This window comes from Lucilia sericata, unplaced genomic scaffold (assembly GCF_015586225.1).
Source record: "Lucilia sericata isolate MDLA Ls3-8-SP2 unplaced genomic scaffold, ASM1558622v1 Contig001659F_arrow, whole genome shotgun sequence".
NCBI lineage: Eukaryota > Metazoa > Arthropoda > Insecta > Diptera > Calliphoridae > Lucilia > Lucilia sericata.
In genome coordinates this window covers 44,474-67,553 of record NW_023995572.1, presented here as the reverse complement: position 1 = coordinate 67,553, position 23,080 = coordinate 44,474, and the positions used below count along the sequence as shown (strand labels likewise).

The 23,080-nt window shown below is 30.0% G+C and overlaps 1 protein-coding gene across 1 annotated transcript in view; it reads left to right on the top strand.

The window, feature by feature from the left end:
- LOC119612354 overlaps positions 1–23,080 on the top strand; it is a 59,894-nt gene continuing 36,814 nt past the window's right edge. The window contains 1 exon segment of the mRNA XM_037968157.1: positions 1–162. The gene's annotated coding sequence lies outside the window, so the exon portion shown is untranslated.

Genomic DNA, 23,080 nt, shown 5'->3' with positions numbered 1-23,080 from the left:
ATTTGAACCAAAAACAACAACTTTAATTTATAAAAAAAAATTTAAATTTGATTTCTCGCTGCCTAAACTTCTGTCATCTGTCAACTTATCATCAACTTTAAATCGGAATTTCTTTTAATTTTTACGTTTTGCGTTGCCTTCTTCATTATTACGTCTTGAAATGTAAGTATTTCTTTATATTGAATAAATTTTGTTATAACATTTATTGTAGAAAACTTTTACAAAAGCGTTCCTCCCTTATTTTTTAACACCACACTTATGTATATATATACCCCTCTTGAAAGTATAGCTATTCCAAAACACTTGTTTTCAAATAAAAAGGATTTCTGTTTTACGTTTCACTTTAATATTAAACGAAAAGAAAAATACCCTTATGTCATATAAAAGTGGCATTTTTGTTTTGTCTTTTCCGTAAAAAGATTTTTGTCAAAAATCTTTTGTGAAAAGAAATATATTGATTTTTTCTTTCACAAGGCTATGAAACTTTCGCCTGAAGAGGGTCGTTTTTTTTAAAGATAAGTTTCACTTTAAGATGTAAAAAAAACTTGTTGTTAATGTCCTTTTGGTTTCGGTGAATGTCAGTTTAAAAATTTTAAAGAGATTCTGATATTAGACTAAACTATATTAGAAAATAGACTCGACTAGACTAAAGACTAGACCATAGACTACACTATAGACTAGGCTATAGATTAGACTATAGACCAACCATAGACTAGACTATAGATTATACTATACTAGACTATAGTTCAGACTATAGTCCAGACTATACTCTAGACTATAGTCCAGACTATAATCCAGACTATAGAGTGGACTATAGTCCAGACTGTAGACTAGACTTTAGTCCAGACTATAGACTACACTATAGTCTAGACTGTAGACTACACAATAGTAAAACTATAGACTAGACTATAGACAACACTATAGCCCAGACTATAGACAACACTATAGTCCAGACTATAGACAACACTATAATCCAGACTATGGACTACCCTATAGTCCAGACTATAAACTACACTATAGTCTAGACTATTTATTACACTATACTCCAGACTACAGATTACACTATAGTTCAGACTATAGATTACACTATAGTCCAGACTTTAGATTACACTATAGTCCAGACTATAGATTACACTATAGTCCAGACTATAGACTAAACTACAGTCCAGACTATAGATTGCAGTCCAGAATATAGACAACATTACAGTCCAGACTATAGATTGCACTAATATCCAGACCATACATTGCACTTTTATCCACTATAGTTCAGACTGTAGATTACACTATAGTCCAGACTATAGACTACAATATAGTCCACACTACAGACTACACTATAGTCCAGACTATAGACTACACTATAGTCCAAACTATAGACTAAACTATAGTCCAGACTATAGACTACAATATAGTCCACACTACAGAATACACTATAGTCCAGACTATAGACTACACTATAGTCCAAACTATAGACTACACTATAGTCCAGACTATAGACTACACTATAGTCCAGAATATAAACTACACTATGGTCCAGACTAGAGACTACACTATAGTCCAGACTATAGATTACACTATAGTCCAAACTATAGACTACACTATAGTCCAGACTACAGACTACACTATAGTCCAGAATATAGACTACACTATAGTCCAGACTACAGACTACACTATAGTCTAGACTATAGATTACACTATAGTCCAGAATATAGACTACACTATAGTCCAGATTAGAGACTACACTACAGCCCAGACTATAGCCTACACTACAGTCCATACTATAGACTACACTACAGCCCAGACTATAGACTTCATATAGTCTAGAATATAGACTACACTATGGTCCAGACTAGAGACTACACTATAGTCCAGACTATAGATTACACTATAGTCTATAGTCCAGACTATGGAATACACTATAGTCCAGACTATAGAATACACTATAGTCCAGACTATAGAATACACTAAAGTCCAGTCTATGGGCTACACTATAGTCCAGACTTTAGATTAGTCTATAGATTACACTATAATCCTGACTATAGATTACACTATAGTCCAGACTATAGATTACACTATAGTCCAGACTATAGATTACACTATAGTCCAGACTATAGATTACACTATAGTCCAGACTATAGATTACACTATAGTCCAGACTATAGATTACACTATAGTCCAGACTATAGATTACACTATAGTCCAGACTATAGATTACACTATAGTCCAGACTATAGATTACACTATAGTCCAGACTATAGATTACACTATAGTCCAGACTATAGATTACACTATAGTCCAGACTATAGATTACACTATAGTCCAGACTATAGATTACACTATAGTCCAGACTATAGACTACACTATAGTCCAGACTATAGACTACACTATAGTCCAGACTATAGACTACACTATAGTCCAGACTATAGACTACACTATAGTCCAGACTATAGACTACACTATAGTCCAGACTATAGACTACACTATAGTCCAGACTATAGACTACACTATAGTCCAGACTATAGACTACACTATAGTCCAGACTATAGACTACACTATAGTCCAGACTATAGACTACACTATAGTCCAGACTATAGACTACACTATAGTCCAGACTATAGACTACACTATAGTCCAGACTATAGACTACACTATAGTCCAGACTATAGACTACACTATAGTCCAGACTATAGACTACACTATAGTCCAGACTATAGACTACACTATAGTCCATACTATAGACTACACTATAGTCCATACTATAGACTACACTATAGTCCATACTATAGACTATAGACTACACTATAGTCCATACTATAGAATACATTTTAGTCCACTAATGTCCAGACTATAGACTACACTATTGGCTATATACTACACTGTAGTCCAGATCATAGTTTACACTATAAGCTAGATTATGGACTGCACTATAGTCCAGAATAGATTGGATTTTTTTTCTAGGATAGACACTATTCTATAGTCTCGATTTTAAGTTAGTATATTGTAGTTTGTACTCTAGACTGTATACTAGAATATATTGCCAAATAGTCTGGTATAAAAATATATTAATTGCCTCAAAACATAAAAGTGGAGCTAAAAAAAGTTTTTTTTCCAAATTATAAATTAAGAATAAAACTTTATAACAATTTTTTTTTTTTTGTTAAACTGTCAAGTTTTGCGAACTTAATTTATTAACTTTTTATTATTCTTAAAGTTATTTCGGTTAAATGACGACATACTTTTGCCAGAGCCTGTTGTTTACTACTTGATTTATGATGTTTTCTGTATAATATACTGGATAATTTTCATTGCTTCTTCTTTTACTTCGTATAAAACATGAGATTTACTATTTAGTTGACCTTTTTAACTTCTTTAATACTCAACTAGTTAAAACAATACTTTGTTAGTAAAATAGTATGAAAAATTATGAAAAGACGTAATTTTGTTTTTCGTTACTTTAGTGGCTCCAATGTTCAGTCGGTTGTCTTACATGTTTCTGACACAAAAAAATAAAATAATTTGAAATGATGTCATCGCCAGAGTTGTGAAGAAAAATAAATGTTTTATTTAAATTTTTATAAAATTTTATTAATTTGTTGTTTGAAAGAAAAGTAGATAGATATCTGTTTATTATCGGTTGTCTTATAAGTTAGTAATTAACAATTAATTGTTAGTATTTATTAATTATTTAGTAGAATTGTTTTCTTGTTGTTTTTTTTTCTAAAAGTGAAGAAAAACATAGAACACGTGTTGTTATTAGAATTTGTTTAACTGACCTCCCATTAATGTTTTCTTTGTAAAATTATTACAAAAAAAGATGGTTGTTTTTATGTTTTTTTTTTTCTTCATACTGGAGTTTAGGTCAAATGTTATTGAACCTTGAAGTTCTTAACTTGTTCAACTTTTCAAGAAATTCTAATATCAACCTTTATGAAAAAATTTTGTCTATTAAAAAACTTTAAGTATGAGTTAACTTTTTCAAAATCTTCAATTTCAATGTAAAGTTTTTGTCTAAAGTTTTGTTAGTTCGTTTAGAGTTATGTGGGCCTTAAGTATCTTTATAAGTTTATAATTTCGATTCTATAATTGCAAAATTACTCGTACTTTTTGAGTTGAGGTGTAATAGTGGCATAAATAAATAGTTTTTTTTTTTATATTTACCGTGTTATTTAACGGCTAATGGGTGTGTGTCTGAGTTGTAAAATGGTTACAAATTTTATTCACATATTCAGACACAAAACGATTTAATAAACTAAACTATTGTCATGGTAATGAAGGCAGTAAATTAAAGGAATTAAAACAAAATATATTCTTTAAACAATCTATATAGTCTATATAGAATAGTCTAGTCTATAGTCCCATCTATAGTCTATAGTATAATATAATCCAGAGTTTAGTCTATAGTCTAGTCTATAGTTTAGTCTATAGTTTAGTCTATAGTCTAGTCTATAGTTTAGTCTATAGTTTAGTCTATACTCTAGTCTATACTCTAGTCTATACTCTAGTCTATACTCTAGTCTATAGTCTAGTCTATAGTCTAGTCTATAGTTTAGTCTATAATCTAGTCTATAGTTTAGTCTATAGTTTAGTCTATAGTCTAGTCTATAGTTTAGTCTATAGTGTAGTCTATACTCTAGTCTATACTCTAGTCTATACTCTAGTCTATACTCTAGTCTATAGTCTAGTCTATAGTCTAGTCTATAGTTTAGTCTATAATCTAGTCTATAGTCTAGTCTATAGTCTAGTCTATAGTCTAGTCTATAGTCTAGTCTATAGTCTAGTCTATAGTCTAGTCTATAGTCTAGTCTATAGTCTAGTCTATAGTCTAGTCTATAGTCTAGTCTATAGTCTAGTCTATAGTCTAGTCTATAGTCTAGTCTATAGACTAGTCTATAGTCTAGTCTATAGTTTAGTATATAGTCTAGTCTATAGTTTAGTCTATAGTTTAGTCTATAGTCTATTCTATAGTTTAGTCTATAGTCTAGTCTATAGTCTAGTCTAGTCTAGTCTATAGTCTAGTCTATAGTATAGTCTAGTCTATAGTCTAGTCTATAGTCTAGTCTATAGTCTATTATATAGTCTAGTCTATAGTCTAGTCTATAGTCTAGTCTATAATCTAGTATATAGTCTAGTCTTTAGTCTAGTCTATAGTCTATTATATAGTCTATTCTATAGTCTATTCTATAGTCTAGTCTATAGTCTAGTCTATAGTCTAGTCTATAGTCTAGTCTATAGTCTAGTCTATAGTCTAGTCTATAGTCTAGTCTATAGTCTAGTCTATAGTCTAGTCTATAGTCTAGTCTATAGTCTAGTCTATAGTCTAGTCTATAGTCTAGTCTATAGTCTAGTATATAGTCTAGTCTATAGTCTAGTCTATAGTCTAGTCTATAGTCTAGTCTATAGTCTAGTCTATAGTCTAGTCTATAGTCTAGTCTATAGTCTAGTCTATAGTCTAGTCTATAGTCTAGTCTATAGTCTAGTCTATAGTCTAGTCTATAGTCTAGTCTATAGTCTAGTCTATAGTGTAGACTATAGTCTAGTCTATAGTCTAGTCTATAGTCTAGTCTATAGTCAGTCTAGTCTAGTTATAGTCTAGTCTATAGTCTAGTCTATAGTCTAGTCTATAGTCTAGTCTATAGTCTAGTCTATAGTCTAGTCTATAGTCTAGTCTATAGTCTAGTCTATAGTCTAGTCTATAGTCTAGTCTATAGTCTAGTCTATAGTCTAGTCTATAGTCTAGTCTATAGTCTAGTCTATAGTCTAGTCTATAGTCTAGTCTATAGTCTAGTCTATAGTCTAGTCTATAGTCTAGTCTATAGTCTAGTCTATAGTCTAGTCTATAGTCTAGTCTATAGTCTAGTCTATAGTCTAGTCTATAGTCTAGTCTATAGTCTAGTCTATAGTCTAGTCTATAGTCTAGTCTATAGTCTAGTCTATAGTCTAGTCTATAAGTCTAGTCTATAGTTAGTCTATAGTCTAGTCTATAGTCTAGTCTATAGTCTAGTCTATAGTCTAGTCTATAGTCTAGTCTATAGTCTAGTCTATAGTCTAGTCTATAGTCTAGTCTATAGTCTAGTCTATAGGCTAGTCTATAGTCTAGTCTATAGTCTAGTCTATAGTCTAGTCTATAGTCTAGTCTATAGTCTAGTCTATAGTCTAGTCTATAGTCTAGTCTATAGTCTAGTCTATAGTCTAGTCTATAGTCTAGTCTATAGTCTAGTCTATAGTCTAGTCTATAGTCTAGTCTATAGTCTAGTCTATAGTCTAGTCTATAGTCTAGTCTATAGTCTAGTCTATAGTCTAGTCTATAGTCTAGTCTATAGTCTAGTCTATGTCTAGTCTATAGTCTAGTCTATAGTCTAGTCTATAGTCTAGTCTATAGTCTAGTCTATAGTCTAGTCTATAGTCTAGTCTATAGTCTAGTCTATAGTCTAGTCTATAGTCTAGTCTATAGTCTAGTCTATAGTCTAGTCTATAGTCTAGTCTATAGTCTAGTCTATAGTCTAGTCTATAGTCTAGTCTATAGTCTAGTCTATAGTCTAGTCTATAGTCTAGTCTATAGTCTAGTCTATAGTCTAGTCTATAGTCTAGTCTATAGTCTAGTCTATAGTCTAGTCTATAGTCTAGTCTATAGTCTAGTCTATAGTCTAGTCTATAGTCTAGTCTATAGTCTAGTCTATAGTCTAGTCTATAGTCTAGTCTATAGTCTAGTCTATAGTCTAGTCTATAGTCTAGTCTATAGTCTAGTCTATAGTCTAGTCTATAGTCTAGTCTATAGTCTAGTCTATAGTCTAGTCTATAGTCTAGTCTATAGTCTAGTCTATAGTCTAGTCTATAGTCTAGTCTATAGTCTAGTCTATAGTCTAGTCTATAGTCTAGTCTATAGTCTAGTCTATAGTCTAGTCTATAGTCTAGTCTATAGTCTAGTCTATAGTCTAGTCTATAGTCTAGTCTATAGTCTAGTCTATAGTCTAGTCTATAGTCTAGTCTATAGTCTAGTCTATAGTCTAGTCTATAGTCTAGTCTATAGTCTAGTCTATAGTCTAGTCTATAGTCTAGTCTATAGTCTAGTCTATAGTCTAGTCTATAGTCTAGTCTATAGTCTAGTCTATAGTCTAGTCTATAGTCTAGTCTATAGTCTAGTCTATAGTCTAGTCTATAGTCTAGTCTATAGTCTAGTCTATAGTCTAGTCTATAGTCTAGTCTATAGTCTAGTCTATAGTCTAGTCTATAGTCTAGTCTATAGTCTAGTCTATAGTCTAGTCTATAGTCTAGTCTATAGTCTAGTCTATAGTCTAGTCTATAGTCTAGTCTATAGTCTAGTCTATAGTCTAGTCTATAGTCTAGTCTATAGTCTAGTCTATAGTCTAGTCTATAGTCTAGTCTATAGTCTAGTCTATAGTCTAGTCTATAGTCTAGTCTATAGTCTAGTCTATAGTCTAGTCTATAGTCTAGTCTATAGTCTAGTCTATAGTCTAGTCTATAGTCTAGTCTATAGTCTAGTCTATAGTCTAGTCTATAGTCTAGTCTATAGTCTAGTCTATTCTAGTCTATAGTCTAGTCTATAGTCTAGTCTATAGTCTAGTCTATAGTCTAGTCTATAGTCTAGTCTATAGTCTAGTCTATAGTCTAGTCTATAGTCTCGTCTATAGTCTAGTCTATAGTCTAGTCTATAGTCTAGTCTATAGTCTAGTCTATAGTCTAGTCTATAGTCTAGTCTATAGTCTAGTCTATAGTCTAGTCTATAGTCTAGTCTAGTCTAGTCTATAGTCTAGTCTGTAGTCTAGTCTATAGTCTAGTCTATAGTCTAGTCTATAGTCTAGTCTATAGTCTAGTCTATAGTCTAGTCTAGTCTATAGTCTAGTCTATAGTCTAGTCTATAGTCTAGTCTATAGTCTAGTCTATAGTCTAGTCTATAGTCTAGTCTATAGTCTAGTCTGTGGTCTAGTCTATAGTCTAGTCTATAGTCTAGTCTGTGGTCTAGTCTATAGTCTAGTCTATAGTCTAGTCTATAGTCTAGTCTGTGGTCTAATATATCGTGATTTTTATCCATTATATGATTTCATTCCTTTAAATCTGTGATTTATCATTATATTATTTGTAAATAAACATGATGGCAGAAGAACACTAAAGTAGTAATGGCGTCTGCTTTGCGTGCTGTTTGTAAATATTTAATAGGCTTGGGAAACGCCAAATAGTACTACGAAGTAGTACTAAACACAACAAGCTGTCAGTAGTAGCAGCTAAAACAACAACAGCAATAATAATAATTATAATATGTATTTTGCTTGCCATTTTCAGTTGCTAGAATTAAACTCCAACAAGATGTATTTTTTGGTACCACACACTAGAAACTGAAAATTCCTAAAAGGAAACTAAATTTTTGGGGGAAATTAAACGCCCTATTTTGCGTGTGTGTGCAAAAATGTAATAAATTCTTTTACCTGCTTTGTAAAACAGGAATGAATGAATTTGTTCATGTCTATAATGTATTTATAGTATGTAGTCTTCTATAAATGTGTGAATTACGGTTGCTTTAAGCTTTTAAAGCCTGAATAAAACTGACGTCAGTTTTTATTTAGCTTAAGTTTGTTAATCGCACAATTGTATGATATTTTTTCATTCACACATAATACGTCTTATTTGTATTTATAGAATGTGATTCAGTTTTATAAACAAATTCTTTTATAAATATAAAATCTGAAATAGTCATTATAAAACAATTTATTGAAAATTTCTAATACTTTAATCAGTTGCATTGTTTTGAAAAATATGTTCTAAACAAAGAAAAGAGATTGAGTTTGACTCGTAGGCAATCGAATATAAATATTAAGAACTTTTAAAGAGAATTTATCGCGAATTTTCTATAAATTAAGAATTTATCACGAATTTCCTATAAATAGAGGATTTTGAATTCACTTTAAGTAGATAGTTAATCCCAAATTTATGTTGAATTTTCTTTAAATAGTGAATTTATCCCCATTTTCCGTAAATAGAGAACTTATCGCGAATTTTCTTTAACTAAAGAATTTATGCCAAATTTTCTTCAAATAGAGAAATTAACGCGATCATTGATCCCGTGTTCTACATTAATAGAGAATTCATACCGAATTCAGAAATTTTCTCTAAATAGAAAATTTTCCTCGAATTATCTTTAAATAGTGAATTTAACCCGAATTCTCTAAAATAGAGAATTTAACCCGAATTTTCTTTAAATTGAGAATTTATCGCGTTTTTACTATCAATAGAGAATTGATTCCGAATTATCTTTAAATAGAGAACTCATCACGAATCTTCTTCTAAAAAATGTTTTCTCAATAATTTTTATTAGATAAAGAATTTATCGCGAATTATCTTTAAATAGAGAATTTTTAACAATTTTTTTATAAATAAAGAATTGATCAAGAATTTTCTCTAAGAGAATTTATACCGAATTACCTTCAAATAGTGAATTTAACCCGAATTCTCTAAAATAGAGAATTTATCCCGAAATTTCTTTAAATTGACAATTTTTTTTCGAATTTTCTATAAATAGTGAATTGATCGCGAAATTTCTTTAAATAGAGAACTCATCTCGAATCTTATTCTAAATGATATTTTCTCAAGATTTATTATAGATAAAGAATTTATCGCGAATTTTCTTTAAATAGAGAATTTATAAAAAAAAATTTTATAAATAAAGAATTGACCAGGAATTTTCTCTAAATAGATAATTTATCTCGAATTATCTTTAAATAGTGAATTTATCCCGAATATTCTTTAAATTGAGTATTTATCGCGAATTTTCTTTAAATAGAGAATTTATAAACAATTTTTTATAAATAAAGAATTTATTACTAATTTTCTCTATATAGAAAATTTATCGCGAATTTTCTATAAATAAAGAATTGAATTTTCTAATTTTCTCTATATAAAAAATTTATCCCGAATCCTATACTAAAAGCTAATGTATCCCTAATTTTCTTTAAATTAAGAATTATTCGCGAAGTTTTTATAAATAGAGAATTGATCCCGAGTATTCCATGAATAGTGAATTTATCTCGAACGTCATTTGAATAGTGAATTTATTCTGAATTTTCTGTAAATACAGAATTTATCCAGAATTTCTTTTTTAAATTGACAATTTATCATGAATTTTCTATAAATTAAGAATTAATGACGAATTTTCTCTAAATAGAGAATTTATTGCGCATTTTCTGTAAATATAGGAAGTATTCCCGAATTATCTTTAAATAAAGAATTCATCTCGAATACATATTCTACTAATAAAGATTCTATCCCGAATTTTCTTTAAATTAAAAATTTATCGCATATTTTCTATAGAGAATTTATCCCGAATCTACTTTAAATATAGAATTTCTACCGATTTCACTACAAAAAGATTTCACCCATTTCTTTTTAACTTTCCTTTCTATGGTTTTACTTTTCGCATGTGCTTTTTTTCGCCTTTCAAAATCACTTTCTTGTCATCGTACCAAAACTGCATTAACCTATATACTTTTTGGCTTTTAACAAATTTCTTCATAATGTTTACTCTACCATTTAAATACTTACATACATATATAGTAAGTATATCTTTCTTTTAAAATGATAACTAAATACACTTGTAAGTTGGAATGTGTATTAACCACCATTTTGGAAACATCTGTGTCATTACTGAAGACAAACGCAGGAAAAGAAAACAAAATAAAATAAATTTCGTTTAAGTGCGCAGGACACGCAATTTGTATTTTATTCACGTTACTCTTTAATATGGTTGGGATGTCATGGAAGGGAAGGGAGTGTAATGGGGCGGAAAAGGGTAGAGATTTCTTAAAATAAAAGTACTAAATATGGGGACTGTACTAGTACTTTTTTAAAGTAGAAAATACTATTTGCGAACTTTAATGAGATAAACTTTATTGCAGAATATAGAATATTCGCGATAAATTCTCTACTTATAGAAAATTCACTATTTATAGGAAATTCGCGTTAATTCTGGATTTATGGAAAATTCGGGATAAATTCTATAAATTCCTAACATAATCTTTATTTATAGAAAATTCGCAATAAATTCTGGATCTATGGAAAATTCGGGATTAATTCTTTAATTATAAAAAACTCGAGACAAAGTTCTCGATTTAAAGAAATTTCGTGAAATATTCTCTATTTATAGAGAATTCGCTTAAATTTCTTTATTTATAGAAGATATTCAATAAATTCTATATTTAAAGAATATTCGGAATAAATTCTATATTTAAAGAATATTCGGGATAAATTCACTATTTAAAGATTATTCGGTATAAATACACTATTTAACGAACATTTGGGAAAAATGCTCTATTTAAAGAATATTCGGGATAAATTCTATATTTAAAGAATGTTCGGTATAAATATTCTATTTGACGAATATTCGGGTGAAAATTCTCTATTTAAAGAATACTCGGGTTAAATTATATATTTAAATAATACTCGGGATAAATTCTCTATTTAAAGAATATTCGGGGTAAATTCTATATTTAAAGATCATACGAGACAAATTCTCTATTTAAAGAATATTCGGAATAAATTCTATATTTAAAGAAAATTCGGAATAAATTCTCTATTTAAAGAATATTCGGGATAAACTCTCTATTTAAAGAATATTCGAGATGAATTCTCTATTTAAAGAATATTCGAGATAAATTCTTTATTTAAAGAAAACTCACGATAAATGCTTTATTTATAGAAAATTTTATATAAATTCTATATTTAAGGAATATTTGACGATAAATTCTTTATTTAATAAATATTCGTGATAAGTTCGATAATTAAATAATACTCGAGATAAATTTCCTATTTAAAAAATATTCACGATAAATTCTTTATTTAACAAATATTCGGGATAAATTCTATATTTAAAGGATACTTGGCATTAATTCTCTATTTTTAAAAATTCGCGATAAATTCTATATTTAAGAATATTCAGGATAAATTTTATATTAAAAAAATATTCGAAATACATTCTTAAAGAAAATTCATGATAAATTCTTTATTTATAGAAAATTTTCAATAAATTCTATATTTAAAAATATTTGGGATAAATTCTATATGTACAGAATATTCGGAATAAATTCTTTATTTAAAGAAAACTCTGGAGAAAATCTCTATTTAAAGAAAATTTACCATAAATTCTCCATTAATAGAAAATTCGTGATAAATTCTTTATTTCTATAAAACTCGGTATAAATACTTGATTTAGAGAAAATTCCTAAAAAACTCTCTATTTAAATAAAATTTAAAAAAAAATCGCAATAAATTCCTTATTTATAGAAAATTCGGTTCTCAAATTCGAGATAAATTCTTCTTTACATTATACAAAACTTGGTACGAATTCCAGATGTCGATAAAATTAGTAAGAAATTCCCTTTTATAGAAAATTCGAAAAAAAACTCTGTATTTGTTGAAAATTCGCGATTAATTCTCTACCTTTAGAAAATTTGCTACAAATTCTTCAAAAGTTATTAAGAAAATTCGTAATAAATTCTTTATCTGTAAAAATTCGTGAAAATTTCCTAATTTATAAAAAAATTCGTGATAAATTCTTTTTTTAAATAGAATTTAAAAAATCGCGAAAAGTTCTTTATGAATAATTTCCCTTTGTTAAGTCGCCTTAATTGTAATCACAACAGCAAATCCTTTAAAGTTCCAACATAATTACCCTTCATAAATAATTGATATGAGACTATAAAGTAAGTACATTTTTCATAATCATTATTACAGGACAATTTTGATGACCTGCCTATATAATATAACAAATTCTTACCTCAATTTATTATAATATAATGGATTTTTATCACGGTCTTCATGTCTTTTACATTTTTAAGCCATTTCTTAAATTGTATTTTTTAGTATAAATTACATGACTACAGCAATTTATACATACATACACATGTAACTACATTTAATATTCTGGTTATCCTTGAGCTTTTGACTGTGTGTATTTTTGAGTTCATTTTTTATGTTTTTTTTTCGGTAACTTCAAATTAGGTCGTTTGCTCTGTCAGCAAAGTTGAGAGTTAAGAGGAAAATCAATAATTTTTTGTATTCACTTGTTTTCGGTTTCTTTTTGTGTTTGACAGGCAGTAAAAACGTGCCACAGAAACGTGCTGTGGTGTGCTGTGCTGGCTGTGAGTTTAAAGAACATAATACTACAGCCGATTTTTAAGGTTTAATCGATATTTAACTGTCTTTGCTTTGTTTGTTAAAGTTAAATGATCATAGTGTTTTTAAGAAACAGACTATAGACTAAACTATAGACTAGACTATAGACTAGACTTTGGACTAGACTATAGACTAGACTACAGACTAGACTATAGACTAGACTATAGACTAGACTATAGTCTAGTCTAGTCTATAGTCTATAGACTAGACTATAGAATAGACTATAGACTAGACTATAGACTAGACTATAGACTAGACTGTAGACTAGACTATAGACTAGACTAAAATAGACTAGACTAGACTATAGACTAGACTATAGACTAGACTATAGACTAGACTATAGACTAGACTAGACTATAGACTAGACTATAGACTAGACTATAGACTAGACTATAGACTAGACTATAGACTAGACTATAGACTAGACTATAGACTAGACTATAAACTAGACTATGGATTAGACTATAGACTAGACTATAGACTAGACTATAGACTAGACTATAGACTAGACTATAGACTAAACTATAGACTAGACTATAGACTAGACTATAGACTAGACTATAGACTAGACTATAGACTAGACTATAGACTAGACTAGACTATAGACTAGACTATAGACTAGACTATAGACTAGACTATAGACTAGACTATAGACTAGACTATAGACTAGACTAGACTAGACTATAGACTATACTAGACTATAGACTAGACTATAGACTAGACTATAGACTAGACTATAGACCAGACTATAGACTAGACTATAGACTAGACTATAGACTAGACTATAGACTAGACTATAGACTAGACTATAGACTAGACTATAGACTAGACTATAGACTAGACTATAGACTAGACTATAGACTAGACTATAGACTAGATAGACTATAGACTAGACTATAGACTAGACTATAGACTAGACTATAGACTAGACTATAGACTAGACTATAGACTAGACTATAGACTAGACTATAGACTAGACTATAGACTAGACTATAGACTAGACTATAGACTAGACTATAGACTAGACTATAGACTAGACTATAGACTAGACTATAGACTAGACTATAGACTAGACTATAGACTAGACTATAGACTAGACTATAGACTAGACTATAGACTAGACTATAGACTAGACTAGACTAGACTAGACTAGACTAGACTAGACTAGACTAGACTAGACTAGACTAGACTAGACTAGACTAGACTAGACTATACTATAGACTAGACTGTAGAGTAGACTATAGACTAGACTATAGACTAGACTATAGACTAGACTATAGACTAGACTATAGACTAGACTATAGACTAGACTATAGACTAGACTATAGACTAGACTATAGACTAGACTATAGACTAGACTATAGACTAGACTATAGACTAGACTATAGACTAGACTATAGACTAGACTATAGACTAGACTATAGACTAGACTATAGACTAGACTATAGACTAGACTATAGACTAGACTATAGACTAGACTATAGACTAGACTATAGACTAGACTATAGACTAGACTATAGACTAGACTATAGACTAGACTATAGACTAGACTATAGACTAGAATATAGACTAGACTATAGACTAGACTATAGACTAGACTATAGACTAGACTATAGACTAGACTATAGACTAGACTATAGACTAGACTATAGGCTAGACTATAAACTAGACTATAGACTAGACTATAGACTAGACTATAGACTAGACTATAGACTAGACTATAGACTAGACTATAGACTAGACTATAGACTAGACTATAGACTAGACTATAGACTTGACTATAGACTAGACTATAGACTAGACTATAGACTAGACTATAGACTAGACTATAGACTAGACTATAGACTAGACTATAGACTAGAATATAGACTAGACTATAGACTAGACTATAGACTAGACTATAGACTAGACTATAGACTAGACTATAGACTAGACTATAGACTAGACTATAGACTAGACTATAGACTAGACTATAGACTAGACTATAGACTAGACTATAGACTAGACTATAGACTAGACTATAGACTAGACTATAGACTAGACTATAGACTAGACTATAGACTAGACTATAGACTAGACTATAGACTAGACTATAGACCAGACTATAGACTAGACTATAGACTAGACTATAGACCAGACTATAGACTAGACTATAGACTAGGCTATAGACTAGACTATAGACTAGACTATAGACTAGACTATAGACTAGACTATAGACTAGACTATAGACTAGACTATAGACTAGACTATAGACTAGACTATAGACTAGACTATAGACTAGACTATAGACTAGACTATAGACTAGACTATAGACTAGACTATAGACTAGACTATAGACTAGACTATAGACTAGACTATAGACTAGACTGTAGATTAGACTATAGACTAGACTATAGACTAGACTATATACTAGACTACAGACTAGGCTATAGACTATAGACTAGACTACAGACTAGGCTATAGACTAGACTATAGACTAGACTACAGACTAGGCTATAGACTAGACTATAGACTAGACTACAGACTAGGCTATAGACTAGACTAAAGACTTTATTAAAGATTACACTATATACTATAGACTACATAGAGTTGTTCATTCTATTGCTTACTAGTGTTTACAAAACAACCCTTCAGTTTAGTAATTTTACTATTTAATAGTTTATAATACTATCCATTGTTAAAATGGCCTTAATTACCTAAATACATCATATTTGTTTTACAAAATTTTTCAAATTCACATATTTTTATAAACTAAACACTATTTAGTTAAATTTTTTCTAGTCATACTGCCCATTAATGTTAAATAAATATTTTAATTTTCCATTACACTCAACACGCACTCTTTTTTTGAAAAAAAAAAATACAAAAAAAAAAAAAAATTCCATTTATAGAAAATTGTAAAAACAAATTGAGGCAAAAAATTTGGTTATACGCTTATGTATTTAAACAAAATTTATGCACAAATATATATTCGCATGAATAAAAAAAAAAATACATAAAATTGTAATTCAAGTAAGAGAATATTTTATTTTTGTAGTCGTTGTTGATTTTTTATTTATTGTGTATTGAACTTGTAAATTTTATTTATAGTCCATATGTAAAGAAACCACAAAAAGGGGGCAAATAGAGGAAAAATCGCTAAAATTATACAAATAAAGTAGTGAATGTCTTGATAGGTTTTCGATAGTTTTCTTCTGCAATTGCTGCCATAATTGGAAGAACACGGGAATAGAAGTAATCTAGTGAGTCAGGGTCATCAAATAAAAAACTTCCCTAGAGTCGACTATAGTCTGGTCTGTAGACTCGACTATAGTCCTGTCAACAGACTCCACTATAATCTGGTCTATAAACTCGATGGCAGACCGTAGAGTCAAATATAGACTAGCCTAAAGACTAGACTACGGACTAGACTATAGACTAGACTATAGACTAGACTATAGACTAGACTATAGACTAGACTATAGACTAGACTATAGACTAGACTATAGACTAGACTATAGACTAGACTATAGACTAGACTATAGACTAGACTATAGACTAGACTATAGACTACACTGTAGACTGAACTATAGACTAGACTATAGACTGGCCTATAGACTAGACTATAGACTAGACTATAGACTAGACTATAGACTAGACTATAGACTAGACTATAGACTAGACTATAGACTAGACTATAGACTAGACTATAGACTAGACTATAGACTAGACTATAGACTACACTATAGACTAGACTATAGACTAGACTATAGACTAGACTATAGACTAGACTATAGACTAGACTATAGACTAGACTATAGACTAGACTATAGACTAGACTATAGACTAGACTATAGACTAGACTATAGACTAGACTATAGACTAGACTATAGACTAGACTATAGACTAGACTATAGACTAGACTATAGACTAGACTATAGACTAGACTATAGACTAGACTATAGACTAGACTATAGACTAGACTATAGACTAGACTATAGACTAGACTATAGACTAGACTATAGACTAGACTATAGACTAGACTATAGACTAGACTTTAGACTAGACTATAGACTAGGCTATGGACTAGACTATAGACTAGGCTATAGACTAGACTATAGACTATAGACTAGACTATAGACTAGACTATAGACTAGACTATAGACTAGACTATAGACTAGACTATAGACTAGACTATAGACTAGACTATAGACTAGACTATAGACTAGACTATAGACTAGACTATAGACTAGACTAGACTATAGACTAGACTAGACTATAGACTAGACTAGACTATAGACTAGACTAGACTATAGACTAGACTATAGACTAGACTATAGACTAGACTATAGACTAGACTAGACTATAGACTAGACTAGACTAGACTAGACTAGACTAGACTAGACTAGACTAGACTAGACTAGACTAGACTATAGACTAGACTAGACTATAGACTAGACTATAGACTAGACTATAGACTAGACTATAGACTAGACTATAGACTAGACTATAGACTAGACTATAGACTAGACTATAGACTACACTGTAGTCCATACTATAGACTACACTGTAGACTAGACTATAGACTAGACTATAGACTAGACTATAGACTAGACTGTAGACTATACTATAGACTAGACTGTAGACTAGACTATAGACTAGACTATAGACTAGACTATCGACTAGACTATAGACTAGACTATAGACTAGACTATCGACTAGACTATAGACTAGACTATATTCTCGTCAGTTGACTGGACTGTTATCACATTCCCTTTTCCTGTAATGGATAACATTTACTTATTTCCGGTCACCCTGCCTGCTATAAATAATATTGCAAAATGTCTAACTAATTGGAAATACTGCAATATGTATTAGAAAATTGAAGAAAATTACATAAATAAAAAGAAAATTAGAAGTGTTATGACAGTAATTGGTTATTAAATAAATAAAACAACAACAATTTCCCTACAGAAAGCGAATAAATCAAACAATTGACAATTACAATTTAATTAGACATAATTAACTCATAGTAAAACAACAACTATTTCTCGCAATGTGTTTCAAAATAATATAATATATTTGACAAATAAATTAATATTTTAGGCGAAATGGCCATATTTAAAAACTAATTATTTATAAATATTTAATAATTATTATTAACAGAGTGTAATTAACAAAATATTTATTCATTCATAAAACAGTTTTTGGGTTTTTTCAGGGGGGAAGTATTTTTGTTGTTTAAAGGTTAAATTTGTTTAAATAAATCTTAAATTATTAAAATATTAAAGTGTTGTTTAAAACTAAATTAGTTTGTTTACTTTTTTTTTTTTTTGAGGGCTTTTGATAGACAACTGACAGTTTGACTGACAGGTCTAGACTAATATCAAATTGATTGTTGAAGTAAAATATTTTTAGTTTTTATTTTCTTCACTATTTAAAGTGGTTAACTCTGTTTATGTACATACATACATATATTTTTATTAAATATGTTAATTTTGTTAATGCTAAATTAACATTTAAATGTTTGGAATTTAATTTAAGAAAATAGCTTTTAGTATTTTTTTGCTTTTAATATGTTTTTTATATGTAAATTTTTTACATTTAATATAATTTATTGTAAAAGTAAGTATGCGTGCTGAACATAATTTGAAAAAAAAAAAAAAAATTAACACACATGCCCCTAACATTTCAGCCGCATAGGAATACTTTTGAAAGAAATCATCATTTGTTAACATCATATGGGAATAACCCAGTTAACATTTTATTACAAGGAATATATAAAGGAAAACCTTTAAAAAAGGCTAGATTCTAATCTGACTAGTTTCTAGTCTATAGTTTAGATTAGTTTATAGTATAGGCTAGTTTCTAGTCTAGTTTGTAGTCTATAGTTTAGACTAGTTTCTAGTCTAAAGTCTAGACTGGTTTCTAATCTAGCTAGCTTCTAGTTTCTAGACTAGCTCCTAGTCTAGTTTAGACTAGTTCCAGAGTATAATTAAGACTAGTTCTAGTCTATAATTTAGACTAGTTGTAGTCTATAATTTAGACTAGTTTCTAGTCTATAGTTTAAACTAGTTTCTAGTCTATAGTATAAACTAGTTTCTAGTCTATAGTTTAGATTAATTTCTAGTCTATGGTTTAGACAGGAATCTAGTCGAAACTTTAGACTAGTTTCTTGTCTAAACATTAGACTTGTTCCTAGCCCAAAACCGAGACATGTTTCTAGTCTATATTTTGACTAGTTTCTAAGCTAGAGACTAGTTCCTAGTCTATAGACTAGACTATAGAATAGACAACAGACTAGACTATGGAATAGATTATAGACTAGACTATAGACTATAGACAAGACAATCCTATAGGCAAGACTATAGAATAGAGTCCAGACTAGACTATTGACTAGACTATTGACTAGACTATAGACTAGACTATAGACTAGACTATAGACTAGACTATTGACTAGACTATAGACTAGACTATAGACTAGACTATAGACTAGACTATAGACTAGACTATAGACTAGACTATAGACTAGACTGTAGACTAGACTATAAACTAGACTATAGACTAGACTATAAACTAGACTATAGACTAGACTATATACTGGACTATAGACTAGACTATAGACTAGACTATAGACTAGACTATAGTATAGACTAGACTATAGACTAGACTATAGACTAGACTATAGACTAGACTATAGACTAGACTATAGACTAGACTATACTAGACTATAGACTAGACTATAGACTAGACTATAGACTAGACTATAGACTAGACTATAGACTAGACTATAGACTAGACTATAGACTAGACTATAGACTAGACTATAGACTAGACTATAGACTAGACTATAGACTAGACTATAGACTAGACTATAGACTAGACTATAGACTAGACTATAGACTAGACTATAGACTAGACTATAGACTAGACTATAGACTAGACTATAGACTAGACTATAGACTAGACTATAGACTAGACTATAGACTAGACTATAGACTAGACTATAGACTAGACTATAGACTAGACTATAGACTAGACTATAGACTAGACTATAGACTAGACTATAGACTAGACTATAGACTAGACTATAGACTAGACTATAGACTAGACTATAGACTAGACTATAGACTAGACTATAGACTAGACTATAGACTAGACTATAGACTAGACTATAGACTAGACTAGACTAGACTATAGACTAGACTATAGACTAGACTATAGACTAGACTATAGACTAGACTATAGACTAGACTATAGACTAGACTATAGACTAGACTATAGACTAGACTATAGACTAGACTATAGACTAGACTATAGACTAGACTATAGACTAGACTATAGACTAGACTATAGACTAGACTATAGACTAGACTATAGACTAGACTATAGACTAGACTATAGACTAGACTATAGACTAGACTATAGACTAGACTATAGACTAGACTATAGACTAGACTATAGACTAGACTATAGACTAGACTATAGACTAGACTATAGACTAGACTATAGACTAGACTATAGACTAGACTATAGACTAGACTATAGACTAGACTATAGACTAGACTATAGACTAGACTATAGACTAGACTATAGACTAGACTATAGACTAGACTATAGACTAGACTATAGACTAGACTATAGACTAGACTATAGACTAGACTATAGACTAGACTATAGACTAGACTATAGACTAGACTATAGACTAGACTATAGACTAGACTATAGACTAGACTATAGACTAGACTATAGACTAGACTATAGACTAGACTATAGACTAGACTATAGACTAGACTATAGACTAGACTATAGACTAGACTATAGACTAGACTATAGACTAGACTATAGACTAGACTATAGACTAGACTATAGACTAGACTATAGACTAGACTATAGACTAGACTATAGACTAGACTATAGACTAGACTATAGACTAGACTATAGACTAGACTATAGACTAGATCATAGAAGAGACTATAGTATAGACTAGACTATTGACTAGACTATAGACTAGACTATAGACTAGACTATAGACTAGACTATAGACTAGACTATAGACTGGACTATAGACTAGACTATAGACTGGACTATAACTAGACTATAGACTAGACTATAGACTAGACTATAGACTAGACTATAGACTAGACTATAGACTAGACTATAGACTAGACTATAGACTAGACTATAGACTAGACTATAGACTAGACTATAGACTAGACTATAGACTAGACTATAGACTAGACTATAGACTAGACTATAGACTAGACTATAGACTAGACTATAGACTAGACTATAGACTAGACTATAGACTAGACTATAGACTAGACTATAGACTAGACTATAGACTAGACTATAGACTAGACTATAGACTAGACTATAGACTAGACTATAGACTAGACTATAGCCTAGACTATAGACTAGACTATAGACTAGACTATAGACTAGACTAGACTAGACTATAGACTAGACTATAGACTAGACTATAGACTAGACTATAGACTAGACTATAGACTAGACTATAGACTAGACTATAGACTAGACTATAGACTAGACTATAGACTAGACTATAGACTAGACTATAGACTAGACTATAGACTAGACTATAGACTAGACTATAGACTAGACTATAGACTAGACTATAGACTAGACTATAGACTAGACTATAGACTAGACTATAGACTAGACTATAGACTAGACTATAGACTAGACTATAGACTATAGACTAGACTATAGACTAGACTATAGACTAGACTATAGACTAGACTATAGACTAGACTATAGACTAGACTATAGACTAGACTATAGACTAGACTATAGACTAGACTAGACTATAGACTAGACTATTGACTAGACTATAGACTAGACTATAGACTAGACTATAGACTAGACTATAGACTAGACTATTGACTAGACTATTGACTAGACTATAGACTAGACTGTAGACTAGACTATAGACTAGACTATAGACTAGACTATAGACTAGACTATAGACTATAGACTAGACTATAGACTAGACTATAGACTAGACTATAGACTAGACTATAGACTAGACTATAGACTAGAATATAGACTAGACTATAGACGAGACTATAGACTAGAATATAGACTAGACTATAGAGGAGACTATAGACTAGAACATAGAATAGACTATAGACGAGACTATAGACTATACTATATACTAGAATATAGACTAGACTAGTCTATAGTTTAGAAGAGTTCATAGTCTATTATGTAGACTTGTTTCTAGACTATAGGTTATACTACTTTCTAGTCTATAGTTTAGATGCTAGTCTATTGCTTAGACTAGTTTCTAGTCTATAGTTTTGACTAGTTTCTAGTCTATAGTTTAGACTAGTTTCTAGTCTATAGTTTTGACTAGTTTCTAGTCTATAGTTTAGGCTAGTTTCTAGTCTATAGTTTAGACTAGTTTCTAGGCTTTAGATTAGACTAGTTTCTAGGCTTTAGATTAGACTAGTTTCTAGTCTATAGTTTAGACTGGTTTACGGTCTGTAGTTTAGACTAATTTATGGTCTATAGTTTATACTTGTTTTTCGTTTATATTACTTTCTAGACTATATATTAGATTAGTTTGTAGTCTGTGAAATAAACTAGCTACTAGTCTATGGAGTAGACTAGTTTCTTGTCTACAGATTAGACTAGTTTCTAGTCTGTAGAATGGACTAGTTTCTAGTCTATAGTTTAGACTAGTTTCTTGTCTCTTGCATACTCTATAATTTAGAGTAATTTTATGGGGTTAATATGAGTTAAACCTTTTATTTGCAAAATTGTTCTCTGGGTATTTTGTAAAAATTTATCAAATATATAATATACCAAAAGTATTTCCGTTCTAATGCAGAAAATAAATTAAATAAATGTTAATGTCATTTTTATTTTTTTATTTTCATTTCAAACGAAATTTTTATGA